Source organism: Callospermophilus lateralis, chromosome 11, assembly GCF_048772815.1.
Source record: "Callospermophilus lateralis isolate mCalLat2 chromosome 11, mCalLat2.hap1, whole genome shotgun sequence".
NCBI classification, from domain to species: Eukaryota; Metazoa; Chordata; class Mammalia; order Rodentia; family Sciuridae; genus Callospermophilus; species Callospermophilus lateralis.
Window position 1 is genome coordinate 19296892 of NC_135315.1, and position 12828 is coordinate 19309719.

General features: G+C 45.1%; 1 non-coding gene across 1 annotated transcript; it reads right to left on the minus strand.

The window, feature by feature from the left end:
- On the minus strand, nt 1-191 carry LOC143411076 (U2 spliceosomal RNA). The gene has a single exon (XR_013092794.2). It is a non-coding gene; the product is annotated as a U2 spliceosomal RNA (small nuclear RNA).
- Nucleotides 192-12828: the final 12637 nt, after the last annotated feature.

The following is a 12828-nucleotide window of genomic DNA, read 5'->3' on the forward strand; positions in this document are numbered from 1 at the left end:
GAGGGGTGCACCGTTCCTGGAAGTATTGCAATACCAGGTCGATGCGTGGAGTGGACGGAGCAAGCTCCTATTCCAACTCCTTGCTCCAAAAATCCATTTAATATATTGTCCTCGGATAGAGGACGTATCAGATATTAAACTGATAAGAACAGATACTACACTTGATCTTAGCCAAAAGGCCGAGAAGCGATACTGTGCCACTCGCCCCCTTGCCCTCACCGTGCTCCGCTCGCGCACTTTCAACTCGCGGTGAGCGCCGCCACGCCTACTCCCACTCTCTCTTTCTCCCGTGTCTCCTTCGGGCTCGAAAGGGGTCCACTGCCCTCTCGTGCAGATTCACCATTGGCCCCACCTGGCACTAGGAATTTTAACAGTCCGTCCGGGCTCCGGCGTTCGGGGGCTGAGCAGCCCTCCCCTACTTTGCATGCCCCGCCCCTTCCCGGGGAGGCGTGGATACCGCCAGGGACTTCCTCTCTCGCCCCCACCCACTGACAAAACACAGCTTTGGGGTTCGGGGGACTGGGACTGGGCAGCTAGAGAGAGCTGTGAGCGGGCCCAATTTTCCCAAGGACGCCGTTGGTAGACATTTACAAAAGACCCCCAAGCTGTATGTTTTGTTGTTGTAGTTTTATAATTGTTATTGTTTTTTTTATAATTCCAATCCTTTAAGATATTCTTGATGATTTCTTTTTATTTATTCATTTATTTTTATTGGTGCCGAGGATCAAACACAGGGCCTCCGCGCGTGCTGGGCGAGCCACAACCCAGTCCTGACTGTATGGTTTTAATCTGTTCTTTGCCAGAGGAGAGGAAGACCAGCTTCGGACCTGACCCGTCTGGAGAGGCTTGTTCTGAGTCAGGGCGGTCCGGAGGTCCTCTCTGCAAGAGGGAAGGCTGGTGGCTGACAGCGGGAGAAGGTAGCAAGCTCTTCAGGTGGGGCGAGCCCACAGGGCAGAGGGAGGGATTCCCCCCAGCTGCAGAACCAGTGCCTGTTGGCGCTTGTACAAATGATCATCGTCCAGAGCTTGGTCCCCTACAGCTGCCTCTGCCCGACGAGGTTTCCTAACTCCCTTGTTCTCACCTGGTGGCTGGGCTACATCCTCAGCTCTTTTTTTTTTTTTTAATGTTTTTTTTTTTTTTTTTGTATCAGGGATTGAACTCGGGGGCACTGGACCTCTGAGCCACATCCCCAGCCCTATTTTTGTAATTTATTTAGAGACAGGGTCTCACTGAGTTGCCTAGTGCCTTGCTCAATTACTGAGGCTGGCCCCACACTGGGATCCTCCTGGCTTGACATTCCTGAGTTGCTGGTATTGCAGTCGTGCGCTGTAGTGCCCGGCTCAGTCCCTTTTTTTCCCCCTTTATTTTATTTTTATGTGGAGCTGAGAATCGAAACCAGTGCCTCACACATGCTAGGCAAGCTACAACTGAACTACAACCCAGCTCCCAGAACTCCGTTTGGGATTCTCCTCCTTTAGGACGCCTTCCATAAGAAGGGCGCCCTCTCGCTCGCTCTCTCTCTCTCTCTCTCTCTCTCTCTCTCTCTCACACACACACACACACACACACACACACACACACACACAAATGAATATATTGCTATAATTACCACCAATATTGAAAAAAATCAAATCTTCCTTAATTGTACACAAAATCCGTGCCTTCTGGATAATTTAATATTACACATATGAATCACTTATCTTTAACAGGCTCACTTCATAGGCTAAGAAGTTAGCTCAGAAAACCTAAGCAATTGGTCAAGGTCACACAGCTAATATGAAACACCATCAGAATTTGGTCCTATGTTTCTTTTAACTACATGGGGTGGGGTGTCTTCACTTTTTGTTTTATTTGTGTATGGGGATTGAACTAAGGGTGCTTCACCACTGAGCCACATCCGGATCCCTTTTTAGTTTTTATTTTGAAACAGGGTCTTGCTAAGTTCCTGATGCTGCCCTGAACTTGCGATCCTCCTGCCTCAGCCTCTGAAGTGGCTGGGATACAAGTGTGAACCACTGTGTTCAGAGTCTTTATTTTTTAATACTGTATAGCGTATAGCGTGGATGATAACACTTCTCTAAGTAGGCTCCTTATGGAGCTACAAGGGGAAATGCAGAGTGTGTAGGAATTTGTTAAGTACATGCCAGAGAAAGCCATTTCTCTTCTGCAAAATAGGAATAATATCCATCTTACAGAATCTCCCCCCTTCCTGTCCTGGGCATTCTTACTTCTTGTCCTACCTCGCCTGGCTTTCTTTTTTTTTTCCATTCATCATCCTCTATCATATAGGGTCTTGTGCATGCTAGGCAAATGCTCTACCTCTGAGCTAAACTGAGCCCATTTTTTATTTAATTTTAAAAAATATTTTTTAGTTGTAGTGGTATTTTATGTGGTGCTGAGGATCGAACACAGGGCCTCTCCCATGCTAGGCAAACACTCTACTGCTGAGCCACAACCCCAGCCCTAATTTTTATATTTGCTTAAGAACTGCTCTTGTGTGTGTATATACATACTGTCTGTTTTGGGCCTTTGTGCATTTCCCTTCCTAAATGCAGTTTGTCTTTTATAATTATTTCTGGGAGATTTTTATATTTTAGAAAGATACTTTTTCTGTAGTATATATTGTAATTTTTTTCTTAATTTGGTACCTTTGTTATCTTGTGTGTTATTTTAAGATTTTATTATGGTGATTTTTTAAAAATATTTTTTTGGTTATACATGGACACAGTATCTTTATTTTGTTTATTTTCGTGTGGTGCTGAGGAGCCAACCCAGTGCCTCACAAGTGAGAGGCAAGTGTTCTGCCACTGAGCCACAACCCCAGCCCCTTATGGAGATTTTGGTGTGTGTGTGTGTGTGTGTGTGTGTGTGTTTTAGTGTAGTCAAATAATTATTCTTTTCTTGCATGTTTTCTGAAGTTTGAGACATCATTAAAAAACCTTCCAGTTAAAGTGAATTTTCTCAGTTTTTACCCTAGATTTTTTCTTTTTCCTATACTAGGGATTGATCTTAGGTCTTTGGGTATGGTAGTTCAGCTGTTTACCAATAAGCTACTGCCTCAGCCCTATAGTTCCATTTTTTTCCACTTTGAATTTTTGACCCACTTGGTATTATCTTTGTGTTTTGAGATAGGACTGCAACTTGGGTCTTGCAACAATACATAGATTAACTCCTAGACTGCCTACATAATTTGTGGGGTCTGATGTAAAATGAAAACGAGAGTCTTTAAAAAAAAAAAGAAAAGAAAAAGAAAAACATGCCATTGCAAAGTAGGGTGACTATGGATAACAAAATTATAGTATAGGTTTCAAAAATCTAGAAGAAAAGTTTTACTTTTTGGTGCTGGGGATTGAACCAAGTGGCATTTTACCACAGTCTTTTTTATTATCTTGGGACAGTTGCTGAAGGTGATTGGCTGGCACACGGTGGGCACTCAATAATGAATGGCAGGCCCCTTTTTTTTTTTTTTTCCCTCAAGATACTAAGGATGGAACCGAGCCCATCTCAACTGTGGGGGGGAACTGATTCAAGAAGCTGGACCCGTGGGTGCTGAGGGCCAAACATGGGGAGCTTGTTCTAGTTCTTAAAATAAGGGGGTCCGCTGGTGCCTTTATCTGAGCTTCCCCACCCCTAGGGGAGCTGTGTCATCAAGAGCCAATTCCCTTTTCTCAGCAGTGGGGGCAGCAGAGAGCAGCAAAGGCAGTCCACGCCAGAAGGGCATTTATCCATTTTGTGCTTACCTGTCCCATGATAAAACCAAGGTCTAGAGAGAGAAAGTCAAGGACACCAGGCTCAAAGCCCAGCCTTCCTGTTCAGAGCCACTAGATCAGGTGGCTACAATCCATGATGGTGTCTGGTTTTATCCCAAGATGAACATTCCCTGCACCCCCTACTTTCATATTTTTACATGTCAGAAAACAGGATGCATCTTATGTTTGATGCCCCAGAAAGCAGTGGTGCCATTATGGGACAGAGTCTGTTTTCTTTGCTTTCTTAGGCGTACAGAAAACAATAATGCCTGTCACAATCCATGACATGTTAGACATTGTGAAATTTTATAATAAAGGGCTGGGGATGTGGCTTAAGCGGTAGCGCGCTCGCCTGGCATGCGTGCGGCCCGGGTTGGATCCTCAGCGCCACATACCAACAAAGATGTTGTGTCCGCCGAGAACTAAAAAAATAAATAAATAAATAAATAAATAAATAAATTTTCTCTCTCTCTTTAAAAAATATTTTTAAAAAAGTTTTATAATAAAAAAATTCTCCATTGAGTCCTGTGTTTGACAGATTTTTTTTTTTCTTTCTTTTTTTATTTTTGTCCATACTGGGGATTAAACCCAGGGCTCACTCATGCTAGGCAAGCACTGTAGCATTGAGCTACATCCCCAACCCTTTTTATTTTATTTTGAAAGAAGTTCTCACAGAATTGCCCAGTCCGATCTCAAACTTGAGACCTCAGTTTCTTGAGGAGCTAGGACTGCAGGCATGTTCCACTGCACCTGGCTCTCCATTGCAATATTATTTTTAGAGTTATTTTATATGAATATAAATGCGCTGTGAAGATAGATATCCAGTAACTAGCCTCTGTTTCATCTATTGCATCTGGCAACTCTCATAAACCTATTGCAAACAACAGCACTCCTTGGTGCTGGGAGAAGGACCAGCAACTGTTTTACCAAAGGAGAAAAAGATCCAAAAAGGTTCAGCATCCCTCTGGGCCCATAGCACAGCTGTGAATTCCCTATCAGCTGTTCATATTTGGATGCCCCACTATGAGAGCTGGTATTTCCAGGCATTCCTTGAGGTCAACGAATAACCTTCACAGGGAAGCCTCCAAGACTGTGGTCTGCCTACGTCCCCTCAGCAAATATGTGACAGAGCCAGGATTGAATTTGAATCTGTTTAATACCAAAGTCCAAGGTAACTCCACTACCCAGCTAGGATTAACAGGTTCTTTGGAGCTGATCTGATACAAAGGTTGCTTTCCACCCTTCAATGAAGGTTAGTGGATTTTGTATTTTCTTTTATCTTGACGCAACACAAACATTTATGGAAGGGGGAGAGTGAGGAAGAAGAGACAAAGGAGTGAGGAAAAGTAATTTCAGAGACTTTGGAGGGAGAGAGGATCAACAGAGGGCCAGTGGTTGCTGCTGGAAACCCCTCAGGAGAAGGAGGGGGAAAAAAAGCCAGAAAGAAAAATGAGGAGACTTCCCTGCAGAATTGTTCCTGGGGCCCACTGAGACTTCACTCTAAGATGGGAAAGTGTCTTCTATCTGTTCAGGAGCCTGGAGAGAAAGAAAGGAATTTAGCAGACTTACAGGTGTTTACCAGGAGCCTTGAGAAGAACAACCCCCCACCCCACCAAGGCAGGGTGGGGGACCTGCCCAGTTGCCCTGGCAGTGGCCACATTGTGAGGTGGTTGTGGTTATAGGCAGTGCATTTGGGGTAGGAGGTGACAGAGGTGGTGGGGGCACTGTCCTGGGCTGCCTATCCCCACCCGCTGTTGGGGCTTCCACCATCCCACCATCATGGGTAGTGCCTACCACTGGGAAGCCCGCCGCCGACAGATGGCTTTGGACCGGAGGAGGTGGCTAATGGCTGAGCAGCAGCAGCAGCAGCAACAACAACAGGTACATAGGAAGGACTAGGTCCAGCAGGGTTCTCCATGGAGCAGGAAGAAAACGGGGAAGACAATCCCCTAGGGAGAAGGCTGCTGTTTGGGGAATGTTGCTTACTGGGGTAGGAGGGAAGCACATTTAGAGTTCTCTCAGAGAAACTATGGTGGTTGTGGTGCGTTATCACCTCACTTAATTTTTCTGTTGTAGGCTGGTGGGAACAGGGATATTAGGCCTGGGAGGGTTTTAGTTTGTCTGTTTTGGACTGAGAATTAAACCCAGAGGTGCCTAACCATTGAGCTACATCCTCAGCCCTATTTATATATTTATTTATTTATTTTGAGACAGAATCTCACTAACTTACTTAGGGCCTCAAAAAGTTGCTGATGCTGGCTCTGAACATGCAATCCTCCTGCCTCAGCCTCCCAAGACACTGGGACTACAGGCATGTGCCACTGTACCCAGCATTGCTGTATGGTTTTGAAGCTGGGCTGTCTAATATACTTGCCACCAGCCTTTAGGCTATTGAGCTACTGCAATGTGGCTAGTGAGAATGAAGAGCTGAGTTTACTATTTTATATAAATTTGATTAATTAATTAATTTTTTTTTTTTAGAGAGAGAGAGAATTTTATTATTTTTTAGTTATCGGCGGACACAACATCTTTGTTTGTATGTGGTGCTGAGGATTGAACCCGGGCCGCACGCATGCCAGGCGAGCGCGCTACCGCTTGAGCCACATCCCCAGCCCCAAATTTGATTAATTTAAATATAAAGTTTTTAGAGCAAATATTCAACTTACATATTAGAGAAATTTTAGGAGTGTTTGGTGTAACTCAGATGTCTAAATCTACATTTTCTCCTTCTTTTGTTTTAAATAATTTTTAGTTGTATATGGACACAATATCTTTATTTATTTATCTTTATGTGGTGCTGAGGATTGAACTCAGGGCCTCATACATGCTAGTTGAGTGCTCTACCACTGAGCCACAACACCAGCCCCCTAAATCTACATTTTCTACTGTAAATTTTATGAAATTTAAAAAAGATCATAAAGAAAAAAAAAAGAAGTAAATAGAGATCAACAATTTTGGTGAAAATTTAGTGTTCAAATGAAGATGTGCTATTAAGTGTAAAATGTGGGGGCTGGGGTTGTGGCTCAGCGGTAGAGTACACGTCTAGCATGCACGAGGCGCTTGGTTCTATCCTCAGCACTACATAAATGTAAAATAAAGATATTGTGTCTACCTAAAATTAAAAATAAATAAATATTTTTAAAAAAGTATAAAATGTGTACTGCATTTTGAAGACTTGGTATCAAAACAAAGAACATAAGATATCAATTTTATGTTTTGGAACCAGAGATTGAATGCAGGGACCTTAATTACTGAGCCACATCCCTAGCTATTTTTATATTTTATTTGGAAGCCAGGACTTGTTAAATTGCTTAGGTCTCGCTAAGTTTCTGACTTTGAACTCCTTATCCTCCTGTCTTGGCATCCTGAGATGGTGGGATGACAGGCATGTGCCACTATATGTGGCTGAAATATTAATATTTTCATACTGATCACAGGTTTGGGATGTATTTGGTTAAATAAAATATATTAAAATTAGCAGTACTTGGTGTTATCCTGCTAATCCCAGTTACTTGGGATACTGAGACAGGTGGAGTGCAAGGTCAGGAACATCCTGGGTAATTCTGGAGATAATCTCAAAAATTAAAGAAAGAAAAGAAAGAAATAGGCCGGTAGATGTAGCTCAGTCCTAGAGACACTCTGGGTTCAATTCCCAGTACTGGGGAGGGGGGAAATATATATATATATATATATATTTTTTTTTTTTTTTCTTTTTCATCTGTTCCTCCTGATCTCCTGTGTGGCTAGAATATGTAAAATTACACATGTGGCATACATTGTTTTCATTGGACAGTGGTGTTTCAAATTAAGGACTTGGTATCTGGCAGAGGCAGTGGCAGTGGGGAATGCCTGTAATCCCAGCAGCTTGAAAGGCCAAAGCAGGAGAATGGCAAGTTCAAAGCCAGCCTCAGCAATTTAGCAAGGCCCTAAGCAACTCAGAGAGACCCTGTCTCTAAATAAAATATAAAAAAGGACTGTGGATGTGATTCAGTGGTTAAGCATCTCTGGGTTCAATTCCCTGTGTCTCCCCCACCCTACCCCCCAAAAAAAAAAATCAAAGTAAGGACTTATTCTTTATCCTCTGGCAATGAAAATTCCTTTCAGTGCCCGGCTCCAAGCCAGGCTCAGATGCTCAGACAGTGCCACCTCCTGGGAAGAGGCTGTGCTGGGTGGCACAGTCCCAGGAAATACTTCTTGGATTTGTGGCAGGTGAGGGAAGGCAGCTTGGCCCCAGCTTCAGCCTCCAACTGCAGGGAACAGAGATGCTTCTAACCACTCTGGCCTCTCTATTCGCTTGCCTCACTGTCTCAAACCTCTTTGGCCCCTGGGTGACAGGGTGGGAGGGTGGAAGATGCCACTTGGCTGGAGCTTCTTGTCAGCAACCAAAGAAACACCAAGTGGAGGAATACCAATCTGAGAAAAAATCCCAAACATATCAGGAGTTGGAGGAGTCCTGGGCTCCCCACACACAGCTGCACCAGCCATCCGTGCAGCCGAAGCCACCAGCGCAGCCGAAAACACCAGCAGAGCCAAAGCCACCAATACAGCAGCCATGGCACCAGCCAACACAAGCACAGCTTCTGCCACTGCAGCCAGAGCCACCGCCGCCACCACCACCGCCCCCGCAGCCACCACCGCCACGGCCACCACAACGAAGTGATCAGGACCCGGTTACTCAGTGCAATTTTCTGTCCACTGTCCAGGATTCCCAAAGGCAAGGACCCCAGCCTGACTCACTGGGGGCTCATGAAGCTGGAGGGCAATTGTATAACCTCTCAGGTCCTGGTAAGTGAGGCTCCTGGAAGGGGAGAGGCTGAGGAGAGAACCCCTGGATCCCATCCCAGCCCCAGAGTCCAGAATCCCTATCTGCCACCACAGCTTGTGCAGTCCTCCTCAGCACCCTCAGCCTTTACTACCTCTGTAGCTACTGCCTCTGGGTGAATTTGTATCAAACTGGGGCTGCAAAGAAGCCTGTCATCTTCTGCAGAGGGTGTCTGACGTGGTGTCAGCCTCTCTTCCACGGTGAGGATGACAGAAGACGGGTGGGGATGGTCAGAGAGGTGGGATGTGAGTTGTAGCTTATCAGCAGATATATTGAGCCCTGGGAGATCGGGAACAGGGAACCACAGCATGGCTTCCTAGTTCTGAATCTTCAGGGTGGGTTTAGAATGTATTTTGCGGCAGGGAGGGGTATGCCCCTGACCATCAGACTTGTACCTGGGCCCCAGACATGATAAAAAGTCCAGTCCTGATGTGTTCTGTCCTCAGAAACTCCGGGATGAGCTGGGTACCGTGGAGCATGCCTGTAATCCCAGATACTGAGGAGGCTGGAGCAGGAGCAGGCCAACCTCAGCAACTTAGTGAGACCCTGTCTCAACGTTAAAAAAAAAAAAAAAAAAAAGACTGAGTTTGTAGATGTAGATGTATAGTTTAGTAGTACTACCAGAAAAAGAAAAAAGAAACTTTCAGATGAGTAACTTATGCTTGTTTCATCACCAGGTCTTATGAACTCCTGCCTTTCTAGCCTTAACAAACACCCTGGATATTCACGTTTCAAGGTGAGACAGAGCACAGAGGAAGAGAAGCTCTGGCTGAGTGTTTGAGTGTGCCCTTGTATGTGTGTAGTCCACAGAGGCCTCCTTAGCAGGAGGCAGGGAAGGGAACTGGAATTATTTCAAAGTCACTCTGAATAGCCAATTTCTCTATTCTCTATTCCTTGACCCATAAAAATATCTGGCTAAGTCCTGTTGCTAACACTAAGCATAAGGGAGGAGTTGAACAACCTGTTTGGAAAGATACGTACCAAAGAAGGTAAATAAGGGGGATTTTTTTTTTTTTCTTTTTGAGAAATGATCTCACTAAATTGCTTAGGGCCTCACTGGGTTGCTAAGGCTTGTCTTGAATTTGTTATCCCCGTCTTAGCCTCCCAAGGTGTTGGAATTATAGAGTGAGCCTAAACTTCCAAGAATCTGTTTTTTTTTTGTTTGTTTGTTTTTCTTTGGTACCAGGGATTGAATGTAGGGGCACTTTACTGAGCCACATTCCCAGCCCTTTTTATATTTTATTCAGAGGCAAGGTCTTGCAAAATTGGTTAGGGCCTTGCTGAGTTGCTAAGGCTGGCTTTGAATTTATGATCCTCCTGTCTCAGCCTCCCAAGCCACTGAGATTATAGGCATGTGCCACCACACCTGAGAAGGGGCTGTTTTAAAGCTGGCTAAAGAGATAGAGGCGACCGGAAGAGGAGGAAAGCAAGACATAAGTCAGAGGCTGAGTCTCAGGATCACCACTCCCTTGTAGCATGATGTGAGCTCTGAGCCACATACATAAATACCACTTTCTCTAGAGTAGTCAAGAGGACTGTATGTGGTAATTAAAGGGGATAGCATCAAAAACACTCAACTGAGTCTGGCTCAATGTAGGCCATCAAATCTAGGATGGTAACAATATTTTTTTCTTTAAATCAGTGACATAGTCATTTATAATCACTATAAATTGGTATTTTTTTTTTCTGGTACTGGGATTGAACTCAGGGGCACTTGACCACTGAGCCATATCCCCAGCCCTATTTTGTATTTTTATTTAGAGACAGGGTCTCACTGAGTTACATTAGTGCCTCGAGTTTGCTGAGGCTGGCTTTGAACTTATGATCCTCCTGCCTCAGGCTCCCCAGCTGTTGGGATTACAGGCTTGTGCCACAGCGCCCAGCTAGAATGATAACTCTTTTTTTTTTTAAAGAAATATTATTATTATTATTATTATTATTATTATTTTAGTTGTAGTTGGATGCAATACCTTTATTTTTATTTATTTATTTTTTATGTGGTGCTGAGAATTGATCCTAGTGCCTTGTACGTGCTAGGCGAGTGCTCTACCGCTGAGTCACAACCCCAGCCCTAGAATGGTAACTCTTTAAAAAAAAAAAATTTTTTTTTATAGTTGTAGATGGACACAATGCCTTCATTTTATTTGTTTATTTTTATATGGTGCTAAGAATCGAATCCATGCCTCATACATGCCAGGCAAGTGTTCTACCACTGAGCCACAAGTCCAGCCCCAGAATGGTAACTCTTAATGAGCATAAAAAGGTGCAAGCTTTGGAATGGTCTCTGAGATAGGCACAAAGGATGAGAGAACTTGAGGAGGTTTAGGATATGGACCAGGCTGCTGCCTTTCACTTTGATTCCTCTAACCTTGAGGTGCTTAACACAGTGTCCTGAAGCCAGCATACCCAGAAATTGCTAACTTGTTTTGTTTCCTGTGTCTCCCTTTTCTCAGTCAATTAATTATATCCAGCAGTGGTAATCCAGGCACAGATTCAAGATTCCACTGTTCACCGCCAGAAACCAGATAAGCAATCATACCTTCTTATTACCCCTTAAAAGCCATCCACTTTGCAAGACTAGCTAGGAGTAAAATGTGATCTAAGAGCCAAGAGAGTGGTCAGTTTTCTGAGATTGGGGTGAGGGGAATGGAGAGGATGGAAGAGAGAAGGCCTCTCCTTGCCTCTTGAAACAAAGCCATGGGGAGAACTTGATCTTCGGCCCAAGTCTCCACCTCCTACTGACCTTTATTACCCAGTGGTAAGTCCATTGGGGCCTCCAGTTTATGCTCATCACTGGAGCCACTGCTCCTCCCGCAAGCCCATGCCTAAGGATGGAATCAAAAAGAAGACAGGGCTATGTAATGCCATACCCCCCTGCCCGGGGCAGCAGCAGAGGTGGCAGTCAGGGACATCTATCTAAGCCTTGTGCAGTGTCTGGCCCACAGTGGGCACTCAGCTGTTAAATGACTGATGGTGGAGGGAAGAACTCGGAAGAGAGGCTTTGGTTTTCCCAGGCAGGGGACACCTGACCCTGGGAAGGAAGAGAGTGGGTGTTTCCTACTGAAATTCTCAGGCCTGTCCCATTCCCGGTTTCAGCCTTTACATCTACCAGAGAAAACCAGGAGGCTCCAAAAGCCCCAGGCATCCCTCCCTCATCAGCCCCAAGTGGAAGAGAGGGCAGGGCTGGGGGACCCCCCAGTGTCAAGCTTCAGAAAGATGCAAGTCTGACATTGTCTTATGAGACAATGTCAAGTCAGACTTCCCTGAGATAGACAAAGGGCAGGATCTGATGCTGGTCCCTGAACTTTAGAAATCAGAGGGTGGTTGTGTGTGTGTGTATGAAATTAAAATCACACAAAGCTCCCTGTGCTGAGGGTGTGGGAAGGGATGAAAATTGAGGCTCTTCCTTTGGAAGTCACTGCAGTCCTTCTTGGGGACTGTGGAGTTGTGGGAGACGTGGACCAGGTTTGCAGGTGCCCAGGGTACAGGGATAGCAGTCGGGTCATGGTGGGTAAGGGATCAGCAGGTGTGGCACTGACATGTTTCCCAGGCAGTCCACATATTCATAGCTCTCAAAGACCAGCTGCTCTGAATGGCTCAGATGGGACCAGGTCAAGGTGCCCCTGGAGAGGAAGCAGGCCTTGTTATGTCTGGGAGGAAAAGGACAGTCTGACCCTGTTTTGCTGTGGGGGGAAGATTGGCTCCCTCAACCTCCCTCCCCCTTCCTACTGTTCCTTGCTGTTCCAAGGCACCAGGAACAGCTGCCCCACCTGTGTTCCAGCAACTTCCATTATGAGAAAGGCTGTTTGTCATCTCAGTCACATTCTGGGGCTGAGAAACCAGAGGGGGGCGTGTGTATGCACATGTTAGGAATTGAACCCAGCAGTTTACCACTGAGCTATATCCCTACCTCTTTTCTATTTAAATTTTGAGACAGGGTCATGTTAAGTTGCTGAGACTGGCCTTGAAATTATGATCCTCCTGCCTCAGCCTCCCAAATTGCTGGGATTGTAGGAGTGCACTACTACACCCAGCTCAGATCATTTCACTGTAGCCCATTCAGCATCCACTCAGGGTCAGACTGAAGAAGCCAAGCCTGATCTTAGTGTAACCCAGGGATGTTTCCTGGGGGGAGCAGTGGGGTGGGGATTGGGATAGAGGGAAAGATACAGAATAGGAAGCTAAAGTTGGGAGAGAGCTTAGAGATTACACAATTAGAGGGAGAGAATGAGTTCCTGTGAATAATCTCTCAGAAGC